The following is a 21,185-nucleotide window of genomic DNA, read 5'->3' as shown; positions in this document are numbered from 1 at the left end:
ATCTGCTTGTTTGTCATTCTCTGCATCATTCTTGCTTATTTATGTGTCCTAAAGCTAAACAGTACAACCTGCTGTGCCCTGAGAATATTTTGCATGGGAATATTTAAATACTTCAGAACAAGAGTTGATTTTCTCCTTTTCCCATTGGAGACACGAGATTCCTATTAATTACAAATGTTTCATAATATGAGTGTTTTAAATCTTATCATACAGGGTTGTCCTTTGAACAAAATCCTACTTGCTCTTCCATTATTCCCCTCCTCCCATTCCTCTGTCTTGAAATATCACCTTATATAAACAACTTTGTTTTTGTATATGTTAATGGAATGGTGAGTTAATGAATTAATTTTATATCTGTTTTTTTTTTTTCATTTACTAAGCATATCTTGAGACAAAGGCATCCTGTTGCTTCTCATTACTGGGTGTTTCTTATAATGGAATAAGCTGGATGTCTGATAAGTGACGTTGAATGAATAAGGATGAGGCTGTAGCCTAAGCTTCTCTTCTGCCTTCTTGTAGTGATATCACATGTTTTTTGCATATTAAGGGCTTTACCAATTTACATCCTGGACTTTTTTCTATTTTTACTTTAGCTCATCTGAAACATTTTCTGAATTACTTATACAACTGTGTTTATTTTGACCCTATGAATATGCTGAAAAAATGATCTGAGGTTCAATTTTAGTGAAAATGGCTAAATTATCTTAAGGTCTGCTTTTACTTAGGATGGACCTTGTATTAACTCATGGTACAAAAGGTACCTGGACAATTAAGCTCTTTTGGTTTTAGACAGCTTTTTATTCTTTCAGATTACTTTCCCTTAGGAAGATTTTAATAGCCATTTGTATTAAAAAAAAATCCTCAAATGCCTCCGTTGGAATTCCAGGAGTCAATAAAATAACAAAGCAAAACAGAGTTTGGGAAATGTTTTCCATTCATTTAAAACAAATTATTTATTTTATTTATTTGTTGTAATTTTATTATTTTACAGCAAGAGAGAGGGAAAAATATATGCAGAGAGATCTTCCATCTACTGATTCATAATCTGAATGGCCATAATGGCTAGGAGGGAGCCAGAAGGTTCATGAAAATCTCTCACATTGGTGCAGACTTCCCAGTTGGGCCATTCTGTGCTGCTTTCCCAGGCACATTATCAGGGAGCTACCTCAGTAAGTGCAGCAGCTAGTACTGGTGTCCACACCAGGTGCTGGTGGTGCAGGTGGTGGCTTAACCAATCACGTCACAACACACGCCATCCCTCCTTTCATTTATTTTGAAAGCTGAGAAAACATACAGAGGAGGGAAAAAGCTCTTCCTTGCTATTCCAAGACATGAATTTCTAACAATATGATTGTGTGTGTGTGTGTATATGTGCACACGTGTGTTGGTTGGGGGTGTGGTCATAAAAACAAGCTTTTTTAAGTCTCATGTTTCAAACTAATATTATGTATGAAATCTATATATAAATTTATATAAGGAAGTACAAATGTATGACGTGGGCATTAAGTCATCTGGTAAGTCTGGAGAAATACAACTGTATCACTCTGCTTATGAATATGAAAAAGTTGCCAAATAAGAAAAAATAGAGTAATAATATCCAGAATTTTAAAATTTATTTTATTATTGTTATTATCATGTTATGAGACAGTTCCATAAGCCTTGGGATTTCTGTTACCCCCATCCCAAGTCCCCACTTTCCTTCCAGCTCCCTGCCTGTGGCCTGGGAAAGCAGTCGAAGAGAGCCCAGTCTTGGGACCTTGCACCTGCGTGGGAGACCTGAAAGAAGATCTGGGGTCCTGGCTCTGAATTGGTGCAGCACCAGGCCGTTGTGGTCACTTTGGGAGTAAATCATTAGATGGAAGATCTTCCTCTCTGACTCTCCTCCTTTCTCTATATATCAGACTTTGCAAGAAAAATAAATAAATCTTAAAAAAAGGTTATCTTGCTGTTATTTGAAAGACAGAAGTACAAAGAGAAGGAGAGACAGAGAGAGGGAGAAATCTTGTATCCATTGGTTCACTCCCTAAATGGCTGTAATGATCGGAGATAGCCAGTCAGAAGCCAAGAGTCAGGAGCTTTCTCTGAAGTTCCCAAATGATTGATGGGGCCAAAGGACCTGAGTCAGCCTCCACTGCTTTCCTAGGGCATAAGCATTGAGCGAGATAGGAAGTGGAGTAGTTGGGACACAAACAGGGATCAATATGAGACGCTGTGGCTGCAGGCAGAAACCTAGCCTACTACACCGTGGCTTCAGTCTTTCACTTAAACCTTTTAAATTATATTATAACACTCATTGCATGCTAGAATTTTCTTTGAAATACAATTTATGTCCAAGTCAACCATTACATATTCTAAGACTTCAGTGACATTTTACCCATATATGGTGAAATACAGTACAGGAATTTTTCTGTTTTCTCTTTTATTAATTTTTTTAAAGATTAACTTATTTTTATTACAAAGTGAGATATATACAGGGAGGATGAGAGGCAGAGAGGAAGAATATTGGAGGAAGGTGACTCTTTCATATTGGCTTTATTGTACTTCCTAGTAGCTTGTGCCTACAAAGTCATCTGGGCCTTGAAAAGCTCGAGTTCCAGTCCTGATTATTTGGAAAAACATTCTTCCGTGCAACATGCCTGGCCCAAGTTTCTCAGTGCACAAACGCAAGAAAAGGCTTATTAACTTAAAACTTGGAACTTCCTTGTAGCATAGAAGCCTCCCACCTTTTAAAAAATATTTATTTATTTTGACTGGAAAGTCAGATTTACAGACAGAAGGAGAGACAGAGAAGAGGATCTTCAATTTGCTGGTTTACTCCCCAAAAGGCTGCAATGACCGGAGCTGAAAGGATCCAAAGCCAAGAGCAAGGACATTCTTCCAGGTCTCCCACACAGGGACAGGGTCCTAGGTCTTTGGGCCCTCCTCAACTGCTTTCCCAAGCCACAAGCAGAGAGCTGGATGGGATGTGGAGCTGCTGGGACATGAAGTGGTGTCCATATGGGATCCCAGCACATGCAAGGGAAGGACTTTAGACACTAGGCTATTGTGCTGGATCCTCGCCTAATTTTTTTTAGTTGTTTGTTTCTTTATTTCCCCTGGTTTTTCCTAAGATGTTTCTAAAAGGACAAATAAAGATAATCCTGCATATGGTGCATCTGCAATATAACTTTATGATGTCTGGTTGTATTTTAAAGTGGATGATGTGAAAATTGTTGTCAAAAATGTTATTCATAAATTTATTTTGTCACTCATTAAATTATCTTTCTACTAACTGTGCCAGTGTTCAATGTGTAGTCACATATGTTTTATCTCCTGAATTCATTTTCCCTCTTGATAGAGAAATCCAAGTATATTATGGATTTTGGAAAAAAAAACTTCAGTTAGAACGTTACACAGACTTATTGGACACGACTATATTAAACATGTCAGTGTAAGGGTAGGGACCCGGTTTAAGGTGCTTGGACTCAGTTTAAGGTGTTGGTGATACCTACATTTCATGTCAGAATTCCTGGATTTAAGTCTCAGCTCTGTTTCCAACTTCATCTTCCTGTGAACGAGCCTTTGGAGAGGCAGCTCAGGTTCTTGGTCCCGCCATAAAGGTGAGAGACCTAGACTGAATTCTGGACTTCTGACCTTGACCCATCCCTGTCCTGGAGATTGAGAGCACTTGTGGAGGGACTCTGTAAATAGGTCCCTGTCCATCTGTTGACTGTATCTCTCAAGTGAACACAATAACTGAAAAGAAATAATTTAAAAACAAAATGAAATCTGTTGTCATGGGTACCTGAACACGAAGAAGACCTCAACACGAGCTATCAGGTGAAGACAAGGTGATGCCGTGAGATGAGCTGGGAACAACTTTCCTTGTGATTTGAAATATTTCCTGCACATTTGTAGAGCATTTATCTAACACTGCTTATAACTAAGGACGATTTTTCAGACTCCTTGATGGTTATATTCACCAGAGACAGAGCTGCCTTCAGACTGAAGGATATCTATTTGTCATCAAGTTTTTGAGTAGCTTTTCCATACTGCTTAGTCATCCTCTTAACTTCTGAAATTCAAATCCTAACTGACCCAACATTTAGCACATCATTGGGACTCAATAAATGTTTAGCAGTTGGGATACTTATGTTTAACAGCTGCAACACCGACTCCAAGGACAGCTGTATGTTAATGGTGTGTGAAGTGATTTATATGTAAGCTGTTAAAACTCATAACTAACATACTTAGCACTCTAGGCTCCTCTGGGACAAAAAGTGATAGATTAAGGCAAATTGGTATTATTATTTAATTCTGAAAGAGGTAAATTGCAGAGGCAAATGCTGTTTGATGCTACTGGCTAGCCACTGTGGTCTGAAGCTTTGCCATCATCAGGAAATGTGGTCCAGTGGTCAGAGTTGCGGCGAAGGAGACAGGAGCCCTGGGCGCTATTTCTGGTTTACTTGCTGTCTTCCTGAGTGACCTTGGGTAACTCATTAACCTCCCCATGCCTCAGTCTCCCTCCCTAGGAGTAGAAATAGCCAATACTTTGCCAAGTTCTGCTCTGTAAGCTATGAAATGCTCTACTTGGCGATCATCCTTCAGCTGTAATGCTCACTTGTTTTGTCCCCAGCTGAATCACTGACTGTTCAAAAGGCAGTGCATGTTAACACATTCTTAGCCAAACGCAGTCTCCTAGTGGCCATGGAGTCAACAGTCTTTCAGAATACACCTGAACCACTGGAAAGGGCCTACGATGGTACGCTTCTAATACTATTGTGCCCACATTTTTAGAGATTTTTTCGAAAAAGCAACGATTTTTTTTTCTGAATTATTGATGATGGGTTATAAATCAGTTCTATCCTTAGGAAAAAAATATGTTTATAAGCCTGAAAAAGAATAGCAAGTGAAACATTAACCTTAAGATGTTTTTTTGATTTCTCAGATGGATAAGATGGTGGAGAACAATAGAGGATCCAGGTTGATGCATTTCCTTCTTGACCCTGTTGAGTGGGGATGATGTGCAGTTATAACAGATGGGACTTCATGACCTGAAGGGACCATATCTTGAATTCTGAGCATGTTTCATGTTAAAATTCTGGAATGGCTGCACTGTTTGCTCTTCCTGACAAGGAGCAGGCAGACATGGGATAGCATCCACACTGCTGGCTAGGAGTAGGCCTATTTTTATCCTCCAAAGATTTACTTATTTATTTTTGTTGGAAAGGTAGATATACACAGAGAGAAGGAGAAATAAAGATAAAGATCTTCCATCTACTGGTTCAATCCCCAGTTGGCCGCAATGGTCAGAGCTGAGCCAATCTGAAGTCAGGAGCCAGGAACTTCTTCCAGGTCTAATCCCTGTACCATGTGGGTGCAGGGTCCCATGGCTTTGGGCCATCCTCTAGTGCTATCCCAGGCCACAGACATGGAGCTGGATGGGAAGGGGAGCAACCAGGACATGAACCAGTGCCCATATGAGGTCCTGGCACATACAAGGCAAGGACATTAGCCATTAAGCTACAGTGTCGGGCCCTAGAGGTAGGCTTTTAGAACTGAGTAGATATACATTGCAAAGCTTAACAAGTGGAAAAGATAAAAGAACATCAGTGCACAAAATTCAACAAAAAGTTCTGTCAAAATAATATATTTAAATGTTCAATGATTATTCCCCAATGAATTTTCATTACTTATTAAAATGTGCTGGGCATTTTGGAAGCGAAGAAAGCAATTCTGATTGATACTAATTTTAAGCAATCTTTAGGTTGAATACTTAGCATGTGTTTCAATAGATCCATGGTTTCCATATAAAACAGTGAAATGATCTGGAAGGGTAAAGGAAAACAAAAGCCTTACATAGAAAAATATAGCACGCTACTTAATAAGCTTATGGTTGCTGGACTCCTTATAAGTGCTTCCCTTTTGCTTTTTAATTGATTTATTTTACTCATTGAAAAGCAGAGAGATATTGAGAAAGGGAGAGAGTGCTTCCTTGTGTTTGTCACTCCCACAGTGCTTTGGGCGCTTTCAGCCACCAGGCCTGGTCAAGCTGAGACTAGGGCATGGGGATTTAATCTGGAATCCCTACATGGGTAACAGGGAGTCAAATTCTTGGTGCTCTCCCCAGGAGTACGTTAATTGGCAGTTGGAATTCATAAGAGCACCAGATATGGTTGTTCCAATCAGTGTCTTTAACCACTGCCAAACCATCTACCTGCATGCTTTTCTTTACTGGGAGTACTTATAAATTGTAGTATGATGCATTATTGCTTGAGGAGGTCTTTAAAAATCTTGTTTTCCAAATTTTGTCTTATATATTCTGAGAATGGACCTTAACATTTGTACGATTCTCACATGTGGATTGAAAGGCAAGCATATAATTAATTAGCCATTTATTTTCTATTTTATCCAAGAAATTAATGATTCTCATTTTGCAATTAAATATAGCTGCTACTCATAAAAACTAATTTCATGGTGAAAATTGCTATGGGAAAATAAATTTGATAGCTTGCATCTAAAACTATGATTACACAATAGTATCAAACTCTACTACTCTGTCACATAATCATTGCCTTTTTTAAAGAGAGGTTTTTGTTGGTTTGAGGGGTTTTATAAAGTGACTTAAGATTTTGGCAAGTGGTTGTCATTGTGGTGCAGTGGGCCAAGCCAGTGATTGGAATATCTGCTTCCGATATTGGAGTGCATATTTTTGTCCCAAATGTTTCATTGCTAATCCAGCTTTTGGTTTACACTTATAGATGTGTTCTCAATCACTGGCAATAACAGAAAAATAGAAATAAAAATAACGTGTTTTCTAAATTAACAGAAAAAGAAGATCTAAGTCTGTGCACTTTTTGGAAATATATTTATCATGTTAAGCTATGTAAATTAGCATCCAAATACTGTTATGCACATAATGTACTATGTGTTTATAAGTTTTTTAAGATGTGGAAATTCTGGTTGTGGTTAATTTAGGGTAAAGTCTTCTTTAATAGTAGGAATAATTTATGCACTGGTGAATATGGTTTACTTCAGGAATTTTAATTTAACTTGCCTGATTTCTCCAGGCTCCTTCAATTTGACAAGGTATGTTGGATTTTAACCCGCTTTGATGAATAAAATTAAGCCACAGAAAGTTGATTATTTGTCTAGTGTTAATGAGCAAAGATAATAACACAGTGTGGTGATGTTTGAAGAATGGGGGTGGACAGGCTCACATTTCTATCACAAGTCCTACATGAGGTGATAAAATGAATCAAGGAATGAGGTCTCCGGCAGCTTGGAAAAAATTAGAACAAACAGCCAGAGGTCAACAAATAGTGCTGATTGTTTGCTTAGAAGGATTTTTTTGGACATGTGACTATTTCAACAACAAAAGTGATTATTGTTTCTTATTTTAAGGAGCACTTTCGTTATTTTTGCTGACCTATACAAAGTGAAAAATGGCCACAATTGTACTACATTCAAGATATGTTTTCAGTAAATTCTGGGAGATTTTGTGCCATCCATCAATTGGATAGATTGTCCTAAATACACGAGACCGTTCAGCCCACGGCAGATCCACGGCAGCTGAGACTTACTCTCGTTCAGTGAGGTGTTTAAGCCTTGTCCTTTGGCAAAGTGAAGTGAGGAAAGGTTTTCATTAACAGTCAAAATCTGAAAAGCAATGTTTGACTTGTCAAATGGTCAAGTGGGTTCGAGGTAGGTTAAGCTGCTAAGACACTCAGGTCCTTTTGAGTACTTGATTTGCCCTACAAAAGAAGGAGCTTTTGGAGGCAGGATCCATTCCGAGTCATGCTTCATCGTGCTTCGTTCAACCACACACAAGCTCATAGCTAACAACATTAAGGTCCTGTTAACACATTTGCACACATTCCTCAGTGCAGTCATTTCCTTTTTGAAATTTCTATGGCAAGATCTTCAAGCTTTGTCTACTTCTTGCATCTTTCTGCTCAGAGACACCCGTCTCAGAACAAGCCAGAATTAAGTGAAAGAGATCAATGTGGACTGAATTTAGTTGATTGCCTACAATATTAACCTTAATATTAATTAGTCTTTTTTTCTAGTTTGCCATAATATTAATGGTGTCAACAATAGTGAAAATATCATTTAAAAAATAATTTCAGGTCGGTCCTAATAGAAACATACCAAGTAGATTTTTGGTTAGATGTTTTCTTTGCTTGTGTGTAATGCAGACACGCCTGATGAAATACAAAGGGCCATTTACTATAGAATTTTAGGCAAAAAGAAAATTAATATAGATAATCATGTTATAAACCTGGCTCAGGACAAGTTGCTCAGAAAGAATTATTGATCATTTGTCTTAAACTGGATTGGGGTAATCTTTTTTTTTTTATTTCATTTTTTTTCTAGCTCGGTCAATAGTGGTCAGGGAAACAGCTGTCTGATAAGACCAAGTGGTCTGATTGCTGTAGTCTCCTATAGAACAGCTTTCTTTATCCTTCCCCAGTTTACAAACAAAAAGGTGAAAGTCTTTGGCTAAGGGAAAGGCATTTTCCATTAGCACAGTCCTGGTTCGTTTACAGAAGTATTTTCTTCTTCCTCAGAACTGACAAAAAACGGACTCGCTCCACTAAGAGAGATTTATGAGTTTCTCCAAATTGTCGTGGGACCACTAGATGGCAGTGTCAGCCCGCCAGACCCCACCCCCTCTTCACTATTTCCTCTACCTTGCCGTCTTGTCACCTTTACTTTTCCTCTTTGTTTTCTAATTATACTTTTATTCAAATGCCAGAAGAAACCCAGCTGGTTGGAGAAGTCATGCGGTGCTCCACTTGATTGTCACAGGGGTGCTGTGTCTGTACAGCCTGGATTTCTGGGCTGGATATCACACTTGGATTGGAAGCCCTTGCTTAGGTAGGTGGGGACCTGGAGTTGAGCATGTTTTCCTGGCTCCTGGACACACGCCCACCCCTCCAGCATGTGGGATTGTTTCGGCTGCCTGCCAGGGCTACACAGGTGGACACACTGCTCACAAGACGCTCAAATTGCAGTTGGATTTCTTGTTACAGTGACATGTTCAGGACATAAATTTTGTTTTTCAGAAGGCAGAAGAGCCCCATACTGAAGTGCAAAGCCACATACATGCAGGTGTCAAAATTGATCGTGAGTGTGGAGAATGAGAACTCCTTGATTCTTTTTGTTAGTAAAGGGGAGAAGAACTATCTAATATTCTTGCTCCAAAACAGAAGGGGGAGGGAGGAAATGAATGAAATGGTTCATTTCCTGCAATCACTCATCCTGTCCGGTGCAGGCATTCTTTCCTGCCTTCATTCATTCTCCAGTCCCCTTCTCCTGGGCTGTTCCCACCCTTGCATACTGTTAAGAAGTTGCCTTTAAAACGTTGCTTACTAGCATTGATCTTTTTGTTAGCATCCTTATTTTGATTCTTTTTAGACTGGTAATTTATTTCACTTGAATATTTTAAAGCAATTTATAATCAAAATTTGAGTTTTACTTGCACCACACCATTTTCACTGGTTGGTTGTTTTGTTTCTATGAGAGGCAGAGAGACAGAAGGAGGGTGTCCCGTAGGCACAGGGTATCTATCTGCTGGTTTCTGCCCCAAATAGCCTGAATTGTCAGGGCTGGCCTGGGTCACCCTGAAAGCAGGAGGTGGAGGCATGATGTTGGTTTCCCTCTTGGATGGCAGGCTCCCAGGAACCATCAGCTGCTGCCACTCCGGATGCACATCAACAGGAAGCTGGAATACAGATGGAGTGAGAACTCGAATCCAGGTGCTGAAATAGGGGATGTTGCTTTTACAGGCACTTTCTCAACTGCCTGGCCAAATGTCCAGCTCCTTGCTGCTTCATTTTTCCTCACTGTCAATCTAAAAAAGCAGTATTTCTCCTCATCTGTCTTTCCTGATTTTGTGGAGAAAATCCAGCATATGCCCTTTCTAATGCAATTTGGGTATATGTGTTTCTTTTCAATTTTCTTATAGGCCTGAGAAAATTAAATTCAGCCTATAGATCTGACTTTAAGCAGAACAGACAGCATCTTAGCCATCATTGACCATGGGCTGCTCCTTGAGAAGTGCATCTGAGACGCGCACCGTGGCACTCGGCTCTAGTAACTCATGGCGGTGCCCTCAGCATTATCTTTGCTTTCTGTCTGTCTTCACTTGTTTCTGCAGGAAGACGAGGGTTCCAGCAAGCTTCTTCTGACAAGGGTCTAGAACCTGCAGGATTAGTTTCTGCATCTAACAATCAGACAGTACTTTGGTTCTTCTTGCACTGGGATGTTAAAAACAACAACAATTTTGAATACAAGAAGTCCAATTTCTTATGAATCATTTTAATTAGTTCATTATTTATTTATGTGAAAGGCAAAGTGACAGTGGCAGAGGCCAGAGAGAGCCTCCATCTCCTGATTCACACTTCAAAAGCTTGCAACTGCTGCAGCTGGGCCAGACTGAAGCCAGAGACTGGCCTGGTTGGGCCATCTTATGCTGCCCTGCCATTCACATTAGCAGGAAGTTGGATCAGAAGAGGAGTAACTGGGACTTGGACCGGCACTATGATGTGGGATGAGGGTGTCCTAAAACAGCAGCTTAACTATGTTGCCATAGGCTTGCACCTGAAAACACTCACCCTATCCTATTCTACTAAGTCACTAGCAAATGATTTTCATTACAGGAGTCTTGTATTCTATCCAGTGATTGCTAAGTAAACAAATACAAGTTACATTTAATAACATTTTCTGTCAATTGATGCACATTTGAAATGCTCCTTCATTAATGCATTCACAATTCATTAGTTCACTCATCCATACACATTTTAGTCATTTATTTGACAGGTGTTTATCTTTCATGTGCCTGATACTTTGATGGGGGCTGGCAAAACAAAATAAAACAAAGCAGAAAGAGCAAATTGGATTTCGACCCAGCCTTCATGGACTTATTGTAGATTTGGTAGTTTGTATTAATGAACACTATGTAAGGACATGATGACTTTAGAATCGGAGGCAAGGGCATGCACTTGACCTAGCAAATGATTCAACCCCCTGAGACACAGCGGGTGATGGCTCTGGGAGCTGAGTCCCTGCCACTCACATGGGAAATTGAATTGGTTCTGGCTCACAGGGCCAGCCTACATATTTGTGTGCACGCTTGGTGAGTGAGCCAGTAGATAGCAGGTATATCTATCTGACTGTCTCTGTCTCTCTGGATTTTGAACAAATAAGTAGGTAAGACACAGTCAGGGTCAGTGCAACACAGGGACAATGGGAAGTTACAATGTCATAGCTCCTAATAAATCCACATATGATCTCGGTTCTAACTTTCACTCTGATGTCATGAGTGCAAAGGTACAAACATATTTGAAATAATTATTTGCAATGTTTAGCTAGCAGGAAAATGGCAATGTATCTTCTTATTATAAACCATCTCCCTACATGGATTCATTCAAGGACAATACAGTGCCAGATGAGTCATGCATTGGTTATAACATTAAAAAACAGATCAAACTCATGAAATGGTGATAATAATTAGAAATTAAAAACAAGAACTTGACTTTAGTTTTAGTTGCTAGTGAGGAAGGGCACACCTGCTGAGCAAAGGAGAAGAGGGCAGGCAGAATGAGAGCAAGTGACAGCAAGATTTCTTCCACTGGTTCACAAACCGTATACCACAAGGGCTCAGTACAAAGCTGCGAGGCTTGTGTTCCATAGGGATAGCCGGCTTTCAATTCCTTTGTTATCCCTGTTGCCTTCTACGGTCTACAGGAACAGAAATCCGAAGTCAGAAGCTGAAGCTAGGAAATAATTTCAGGCATATGATGTGAGAGGTAAGAATCTCAACCGCTAGATGAAAGAGTTGTTTTTATTTCATAATGAAAGAGTAGACCTAATTCTACAACCCTGGGACAGTCGTGTGCAGAATGATGCTTCCAAAGGCGGTGTAGATACAGGCTGTTATACCCTCGGGAAGTTTAGTCTCCCTCATTCCTCTACCCCAGTTTAAAATAAATGTACTACTAAAGCAAAGACAGGATGTGTGTACATATATGAATATTTAGATATTTTACTTTTAAAATGATAAAAATATTTGTTAGGAAGAATTTTGAAAGCAAAATACTTAATCAACATACTTAATCATTTGACATTTAATATAGTGTTTGGTAAACTCTCAGATTTCGACGAGTCTTGTTTATTTCTTTTGTCCACCTCTTAGTCACCCTATCTATTTAAATTGTTGTGAATTAATTTTTAAGTATATACATACAAAATATGTGTGTATATATATTAACATATTTATTTAAAACATACATTTAATATATTTTAAAATTATATTTAAATATGTATTTATAAACATGTGTATAAATCTGCTCCATCTAAATAGGCAGTGAATGAGTCAAGCATAATGTGTTGTGATGCTCTGCTATAAAGGGTTACAAAATGTTCCCACAAGGATGTTGGCATAAGCTAGTCTTTCAAAACTCAACTAAAATATTGATGGACAGTTTTCTTTACAGACAAAGCCGGATGCTATTTGATTGCAGTTTCTATAGATTTCTGAAGTGATGTGCGCTGCTTAGGCCAAATTTCAAAAAAAAGGAAAAAACTTTGCTCCTATTTTTTTCATTCACAGACTTGAGTTTGCAAACTTAATGCAGCTAAATATAAATGCAAATGTGGATGGCACTTTTACCCTTTAACGTAAAATGCTTTTTATTTGATATCTCTTGATTGCTGCCAAGAGAAGCTGATACATATATTGAAGTTTATGGTTTCTGGAGTTTTTTGGCAAATGTTAGAGCAAGGGGTTGATTGATTGCTATAAACATGTAGCAATGGCAACAGCTGCTAAAAAAATTCAGAAAATGGGATGAAATTATTTAAAATAAACAGTAGTTACATTTATGACATGCATATTGCCTAGATATTTTTAATTTTCCTTGCCCTTGCTAAAAATGGAACACTTGTGGAGACTACAGGAACATAACCACATTGCAAATTAAAATATTCATGGGTCAGAAGTATGAGTCTTTCTGAGATCTTTTGTAGAATTTTATTTTAATGACTTTCTCTATTACATTAGACTTAATTCCCTACACCCCCAAACCATCACATTTATTTGAGGCTTAAAAATGTGCCTAGTTTATAGCAAATGATTTTCATTTCTTTTTTCTGTGCCTTTGCTACTCTTAATATCTACCTTTTCATTTCATTAGTCAAAAATGACATGTCATGATTTCTGTAATGACTGACATTAAATGACACTTACTTCTGGAAATTGTCAGAATTTTTCCAGATGAATCTTGGAGTGATCTTTTTATGATCTATAAGTCATGTTCTCAGAGACAATTAAGTGTAAATTGTTTTACATGTCAAGGTGTTTGTTTGATTTAACTTTGGAATTGGAGCCAAAATAATTTTCAAATGCATCTTTTTGACGAGTGTTTTCTGGCGGAAGGATAGCAAGCTGCGGGAACCACCTGGTGAAAGCTCTGGAATCCTGATGCTTCTCTGGTACACTGCGAGAGACAAGCGTCCCAGCCTCTCAGAACTTGCTAACAGAGATTCAAAATTAAGACTGCAACCCTAATCTTCAGTAACCTGTCACCTTCTTACATTTTTTAAATAAAACTGTCTTCTCACAGTTTGGTATCAGCCAGAAATACTATTTCTTCTCCCTAAGCTTTTGTTCACACATTTGTATTTGCATCCTTGAGAACACGGGGGGGGGGGGGGGGAAAGTATCTTGGTTTATCTTAAGTCTTAATTGCTCCATTCATTTCTCATCTTGTTCCCCAAAGAAAGGTTGTGTTATTGTTTCTGCTGAAAAGGAAGATGAGTTACAAAGAACCTGAGTAAGGAGAACACAGTGACACCTAGCTCCTGATTGAGCTGACCGAGCAACTGTTGTGTTTCAAAAGATCTTCATTGTATCTATTGTTTATTCCTCAAAATTTGTCCCTGTACAAAGTTAGGTTGCCCAGTAGTTGAGTTCTTAGGGAAAAACACCAGAAAAATTGTGTTAATGTTACTTAATATAGAGTATAGCTCTGAATGAAGATCAATGTGGGCTATACTGCTCATCTTCAATGACAGTTCTTTCTTTAAAGATCTAGTTATTTGAGAAGCAAAGTTACAGAAAGAGATAAAGGAGGTAGAATAGAGAAAGAATCTTCCATCTGCTAGTCCACTCCCCTAACAGCTGTAACAGATGGGTCTGGCCATGTTAAGGCCAGCAGCTTAGGACTCCATTTAGAATTCTATGTTGGTGGCAGGGATCCAAGATTTGGACCATCTTCTGTTGGTCTTCCCAAGTTTATGAATAGGGAGCTGAAACTAATGTGGAGCACTTGGGACTCAGATCAGCTCTCACATGGGATACCAGCATGGCAGACCTAATCTGCTGCATGTGCAAAGCCATCAACACCTTTAATGTCATTTCTTAGGGGTTATAGTTTTTTCATAGGTAGGTCCTGAATGTATTGATATTGCTTATTGGGCTTTACAGGATAAAAGGTGATTTTTTTTCTCAGATATCAAGTGTTCTAGATGGGATGCATTTATTTGACAAACAATAACAGAAATGCATGTTCATTAATGTATGCAGTGGAAAATGCATGAAAGGAATCTTATTAATTGATTCTCAAATGATGGTTTAGGACTTTGTGGTGTGTAGCACCTTGGAGAGAACAGTCAATTTGTAGGCAAAGGAGAACAGTTGGGGTTGCTTTGTAATGGTCATAGGATGCTTTGCCTGCAGATTCCCCTGACGTTGCCTCTTGGCTAACGAAAGTTTAGAACTGACTCTAGTGAGGGGAAATTTGTTCGTGGGACGATAGGAAGAGTTTTTTTTTTGTTGTTTGTTTGTTTCTTTTCTCCTTATATTTACTGCTTACTAATTGTCTGCAGCTCAAAAGTAGTTTTATGTCACAATGCCATATTTAGTTGTGATGTTTTGTTTTATTCAATGCTAAAATAAGACATTATGTAGTCATCGATTTAATGCTTGGGGGCCATAATAGACTAGTTTTGTTCTTTATTCCCATCTAATTCTCTCTCACATTTTCCCCTACGCTTTCTTCAGGTATCTGTGTGTGGTCAAGTCTCCATAACACTGAAAACTGGGAACAGAGTGAGCTGGAGGCAGGTATGATTTGGGACTAGAGGCTTAAATGAAATGGTGGACGGTGGTGGGAAAGCTGTGCTGTGTACATGTTAGAGGCTCCAGGGGAGTGGGCTCATGTTTGAAAGTCAGGGAGAGAATTCAATGAAGTTTTTCCAGAGTAAATTAACAGTTTTATTTTGAAAAATACTTTATGATGTTTCTGGTATTCATTAGCTTTGCAAAAATCTGTGGTTTGTTAAAGTAAATATTTGATGTTTAATCCTATTTTACAGACATACTTTGCATTTCTTGGAAAAAAAGAGCCTTCAAAATGTATCTGGACTTCATAAAATTCTATTATATTGTTGTGGACTTGGAAGGTTTTCTTCTTTCAATTTTCTTAATATATAACTCTGTGTGAGGCCATGCTACTATATTCAATTGTGTTAAATTGCTGCAAAACAAATATTAATCTTCCTATTGATGTGCATTTGCATTGTTTCCGGTTATTAGCAATGAAACTGAATCCATATAATGTAAATTATGGCCAAGAACCATGCCAGTTCCCTTAGCCCCAAGTGTCCTTGTTTGTCTCCCTAGTACATGACATCTTTTAGCAATAGGAATTCATTTACTTAAGACAGTGATCCTCAGCAGTCTTTTGCTTTTCCAATAGATAAGAACCCTAATGGTCAGTTGTATGTGAGGTTTCATCTAGGGGAAGCCTTGGTCAAAATGTAGGGTCATATAATCCCCAGATGGGTTGTGGCACACATGGCTATCACACATCCTCTGAAGATCACTGCATTGCTGACCAATTAGGAACCTTCCTTGTATGTACCTCCCAGCCCCAATTTGCTGTCTATAAGAACCTTCACTTCCAACTCCTCTGGGAGCTTCAAAATAAACAGTAACTGTCCATCTGTTTGGTCTGCATTTTGTAATAATAAATGCCTACTTCCTTCTACCACCCCATGTCAGAAATTGACTTTCTGTGCATTGGGCTTCTCCCTCGCAGTTTGAGGATTCTTCAATAATTCCTTGTAAGCAATTTGGGCTGTTGTTTGGTAACAATTTGTAATCTTGGAGCGACAACAGTCCTGTTGGGCTTCTGCCCATGGCACTCTGGCCCCTCCCCCACAGCACCACTGGAGACTGTCCAGCAGCTGCCTGAGGGCTTGTCTCAAACAGTTCTGTGAACTGAATACTGACCAGGTGTTGTTGATCTAAGGCACTTGTGAGGTGGAAAAAAATTAGGCATGAATTCTGTTTATGATCTAGAGACCTCTTTAGTCAGTGGCAATCTCAGAATAGTGATGTCAAGGTAGTATCTCTTCTATTCCAGGATATCTCTCTTGCAAATTGGGTTCAGCTGTGACTGAACATTTTTTAAAAGAAATTTCTTCATTTTTGGAGCTAGAGAAAGCGCTGCCTTGAGAATTTGGTTCAACTCTGATTGGGCATTGGATTAAAAGCTGCATTTTTCCCTTACAAAACTTACTTTGTATCTTGGTTAACAGGTCCAGGACCTAGATAACAACTGGAGATCAAAGCCCTATTCTAACAGCCTCCTAGCTTGTGTTTCACAAAATGAAGAAATTTGTTTTCTAGTACCAGTACTTGGCCTTAGTGCATTTTGAGACTGAATGAGAAGGAGCTATTTAATATAGTTCTGCTTACATCACTCTTTTCCAGTTACAGTTGTCTTATGAAATAAAATGAGAAAAAAATCCATATATGAAACATTTTGTGTTACTATTCAAAAGTTGGAGTCTCATTGACTGGCAGGGACCTCGATGCTGGAAGCACCACCTCCCGTCTCCAGGATACACAATAGTAAGGATTCTAAGGAGAGTTAGACCTGAAATGAGGTCCAATATTGGTTACAGACTTTAAAATCTTGTACCACACATTCTGTTTTAAATACCTTCTGTATGTATCTGTATGCATTAGTATGTGTGTGTTTTGTACAAGACATATTTTGACTTACAGAATTTTACATATATATATATATATACATTTATCTATATAATATTCAGCTCTTTTTGTTTTTGGTGGGTGATTTTTGTGCCTTTCAAAGTTTTCATACCATTGTAGTAAGTTAAAATAAGCCACGTTACATTGTGCCACTTTGGTATATTGTTTGGTTTCACCTGAAGTTATCTGAAAAAACAGCAAATGTATGGAGAAACTTTCTTTGCATTTTTACCCCATTTATTGACCTAAAGACAGATCTCACAGAGGTTAGATAAGTTTTTGTGAGGAGTTTCATTAACCAGGAACTTTTATCATGGGAAAGGAGACAAGAGATCAATTACCTTTACACAAAGTTTGTCACAAATAGTTGAGTTCACACCTACTATTCCTGGGTACCGTTATATTTAAACAAAAAGTATCATGAACAGCCTACATCCATATCCCCTTCCCTTATTAAGATAGTCATGGGAAGCAAATGTTGTGGCACAGTGAATTAAACCAATATCTTGACACCGATACACTAGATGCATCTTTCCCTGGATTCTCCACATCCAATCCAGTTCCTTGCTATTGGCCTTTGGAAGCAGCCAAAGGTAACCCAAGTGATTGGGCCCATGAACCCACATAGGAGACTTAAAGAAGCTCCTGGCTCATAGTTTTGGCTTGGTGCAGCCCTGGCTGTTGCAGTCATTTGGGGCAGTGACCCAGGGGATTGAAGGTTTGTCTTTATTTCTCTCTCTCTCTCTCTCTCTCTCTCTCCCTCTGAGTTTAAAATAAACAAGTAAATGTGTAAAGTATAATAAAGGTAGTGATGAGGCTCAATTTAGGGTACTCCAACTCTGGTGCCTTGAACTTTGGAAAACCAACAGAAACAAAAAGGCCACTCTCAGCTTTGCCTTGCCTTTCTGCTGCAGCAGGCCATAGGACACGCATCTGAGATGTGCACTCCCTCTTCTTACAGAGAAGCAGCGGATTAACAAGAATGTAAATTAATAGATACTCTATATTTCTCCCAGTGTGTCACCATTATAATAAACTCTTCTGTTTGTCCTTCAATCATATTTCTACCTAATTGGTCAGTATTCTTCTAAGCTAAATATCAAAATATACAGACATGCATAATTATTTGAATCTCCATTTGTGAAATCTCCCACATCATATAAAATATATTTAAACATGCTTTATATACGTGTTTTTCTTTGATAATCTGTCTTTTGTTGTATAGGGTCCTCAGCCTTGAATCGAAAAGGGGAAGAAATGACATTTATTTTCCTTTACAATGTTTTAAAGTCTAAATTAAAAGCACCTTCTTAGAGAACTATTCCTATTTTTCCCTGTATAGATGACAGAGAGATATATGTCACAAAATACTTTTCCCTTGCTAGCCTTTTATTCTAGTGGTCCCAGGTGAGAACTTCTTTATTTTTCTTCCAAAGTCAAAGAAGTAATTAAGCAATTGTGAAGTTTTGAATTTTATAGTTAAAAGCGTGGTCTACCTGACACTGATATGTGCAACTAATATAAGCTTTTAATTCCATGTCACTGCTAAAAGAAAAACATATTTGCATATTATTAAATAATTTCTATTAAATCATGACTTACGCATCTAATAATGATCATTAACCCCGTATGTGTAACAGCCATAAAGGTGGGATTGGTGTATCAACTGTTTCCTTGCTGTGAATTTGACTACTCCTTTGCCAAACTTCTATATATGTTTTTCTTTAAAGATTTATTTTTTTTATTGGAAAGGTGGATATACAGAGAGGAGGAGAGACAGAGAGGAAGATCTTCCATCTGATGATTCACTACCCAAGTGACCGCAATGGCTGAGGCTGAGCCAATTCAAAGCCAGGAGCCAGGAGCTCTTCCAGGTCTCCCATGCTGGTGCAGGGTCCCAAGGCTTTGGACCGTCCTTGACTGCCCTCCCAGGCCACGAGCAGGAAGCTGGATGGGAAGCGGGGCTGCCAGGATTAGAACCGGCACCCATAGGGGATCCTGGCATGTGCAAGGCAAGGACCTTAACCACTATGCTATCGTGCCAGGCCCCAAAGGTATATTTTAAATTGTTATATATTATAGTAATTAAAATAAAATTAGAGTGTAATATACAATTGATACTCTTTTGTTCTGTCTATGAATGCATATATTCCATGCATATAACCATTTTTAGGTTTTAATGAAATGAATGTTATTTTTCTTGTCAACCTGTGTTTTGCCATGATTGTTGGCATAACCCTATGATGAGTGTGAAAATGCATCCCAGTTTTCCACCCCTGCAATGTTTCTAATATCAAGGTCACTAATATGTTTCCATTTTGCTAAGTTCTGACTTTAGCAGAATCTTCAGGAGCTACACAAATAGATCACTTCATGCCTGCTAGCTAGTTTTTTTTTTTTAAGATATCTGCTGTTATGCTTGCTTTGGCAGCACATATACTAAAATAGAATGATTCAGAGAAGATTAGCATGGCTCTGCCCAAGGATGGGAAGAAAATTTGTGAAGTGTCCCATATTTTTCCATCACCAACTTTCACGTTCCACTTGCACAGACTGAGGCTCGAATTGCAGACTGGCGAGAAGGGGCTCTTCATGGAATCTACCTTAAGCAAAAACTCCAGGATGCAGCAGAGCAGCTAAAACAGTATGAAATAAATGCCACTCCTAAAGGCTGCCACTGGGACAGGCCCTCTGGAAACAACCTCTCCTGATTAACCTCAGTGAAGTCAAGATGTGAGTGAAGAACAAGATTATTATCCTCTCGCAGTAGTGATCATACACTATATTTCTATGTAAATGCACAGGATGCATCTCAATGGGAGTTCCCAGATGGTAGGGGCGGAAAAGAAACCCACGCCCAAGAAATTAGAGTCTTCTTAGGCAGATCTTGAAAGACAAAACTGGCACTGATTCAAATTCTACAGAATCTATTGAGAATTCTACAGGTCCCGCTCCTTAAGTAAGATGTTCCTGAGCTTCAGCCACCTTAACCTTGGAAATGTCTCCACCCTGCCTCTGCCCGAGTCCCTGCCCCAGCTGCTACCTCCTGCAGAGGGGGACATCCAGGAGGTGGAAATGGAGTATGAGGACAGTGGGGAGCCTCCTGCCCCAGAATAAAGGAGGATACACTTTGGAAACCAACACCACAAACTACAGTTGTCACTAGCCAGAGTTCAGCTGATCCCACCTTTTCTAGTTCGCCTAACATGAAAATGATAAAGAGAAAAGCTACAGAAAGGAGCAGTGCAGTGGTTCAGAGACAGGTGGTTGTTGGCAGTTCTCCAGTCCTCTACAGCCAGCTAGCTATAGCTTCAGGTCACCAGGCCACAGGGGCTGGGCACCAGGCAATATCAATTAGCCATCCGGCAACAGGAATGTGTCCTCAGACCAGAGCAATGAGCCCACAGTCCAGTTAGCTGGGACTGGCAGCAACACCTGCAGTTATCAGTTAGACCCGCTCTTCTGTCTTGCCTCCTCCTCCTACATTTCCACCACCACCTGCAGCTCTCAAGAAGCCAGCATCTGAAAAAACGAAAAAAGGAAAGAAAGAGAAGGCAAAGAAAAGTAAAACCACAATGCCATCCTTGGTCAAGAAGTGGCAGAGTATGCAGCGTGAGTTAGATGAAAAGAACTCAAGTCTCAGTGAGAGGGCATGGAATCAACTGCACAGGAGTGAATCCAAGGGTGGACGCAGCAGCCGCTTGGTGACTAGACAGAAAAGAATGCTGATTTCCAAGCCCTGTCTGAGCAAGGATAAAGAGAATGGAAATATCTCCAAATACATCATTGAATTATTTTAGGAATTTTGTCTTTGTATCTTCAGTTTAGAGTCCATGGCAAGCATATGCCGGGAGGGAGAGGTTATTGGATTGTTTGGGCCCGGCTGGAAAACATTGCCTGTTGGGTGTATTAAGCTCATCCCTGAAAACCATGATGAGTATGACAGCATGAGGGATCACAGCAGAAAGCACAGAATGCTCCTGCCTGAGAACTCACTACCTTCTGCCCCAGAGCAGGTGCAATGCAGGCAGCTCTCTGTGTATCGTGCAGATGTAGGACTGTCAGAGACCCTTCCTGACATCTCCCTCTATCTGCCACTCCTGAAGCGCTGGTCTTGGTGGACCTGGAAGTGTGAACATCT

The 21,185-nt window shown here is 39.3% G+C and overlaps 2 pseudogenes; both read left to right on the top strand.

The window, feature by feature from the left end:
* Positions 1 to 16,326: 16,326 nt before the first annotated feature.
* Positions 16,327 to 20,872, top strand: LOC121156940 (annotated as a pseudogene).
* Positions 19,464 to 19,564, top strand: LOC121156978 (annotated as a pseudogene).
* Positions 20,873 to 21,185: the final 313 nt, after the last annotated feature.

This window comes from Ochotona curzoniae, unplaced genomic scaffold (assembly GCF_017591425.1).
Source record: "Ochotona curzoniae isolate NIBS_2020 unplaced genomic scaffold, NIBS_Ocur_1.0 contig_3498, whole genome shotgun sequence".
Classification (NCBI taxonomy): domain Eukaryota; kingdom Metazoa; phylum Chordata; class Mammalia; order Lagomorpha; family Ochotonidae; genus Ochotona; species Ochotona curzoniae.
The sequence above is the reverse complement of the archived record's forward strand: the minus strand, read 5'-3'. Positions and strand labels throughout refer to the sequence as shown.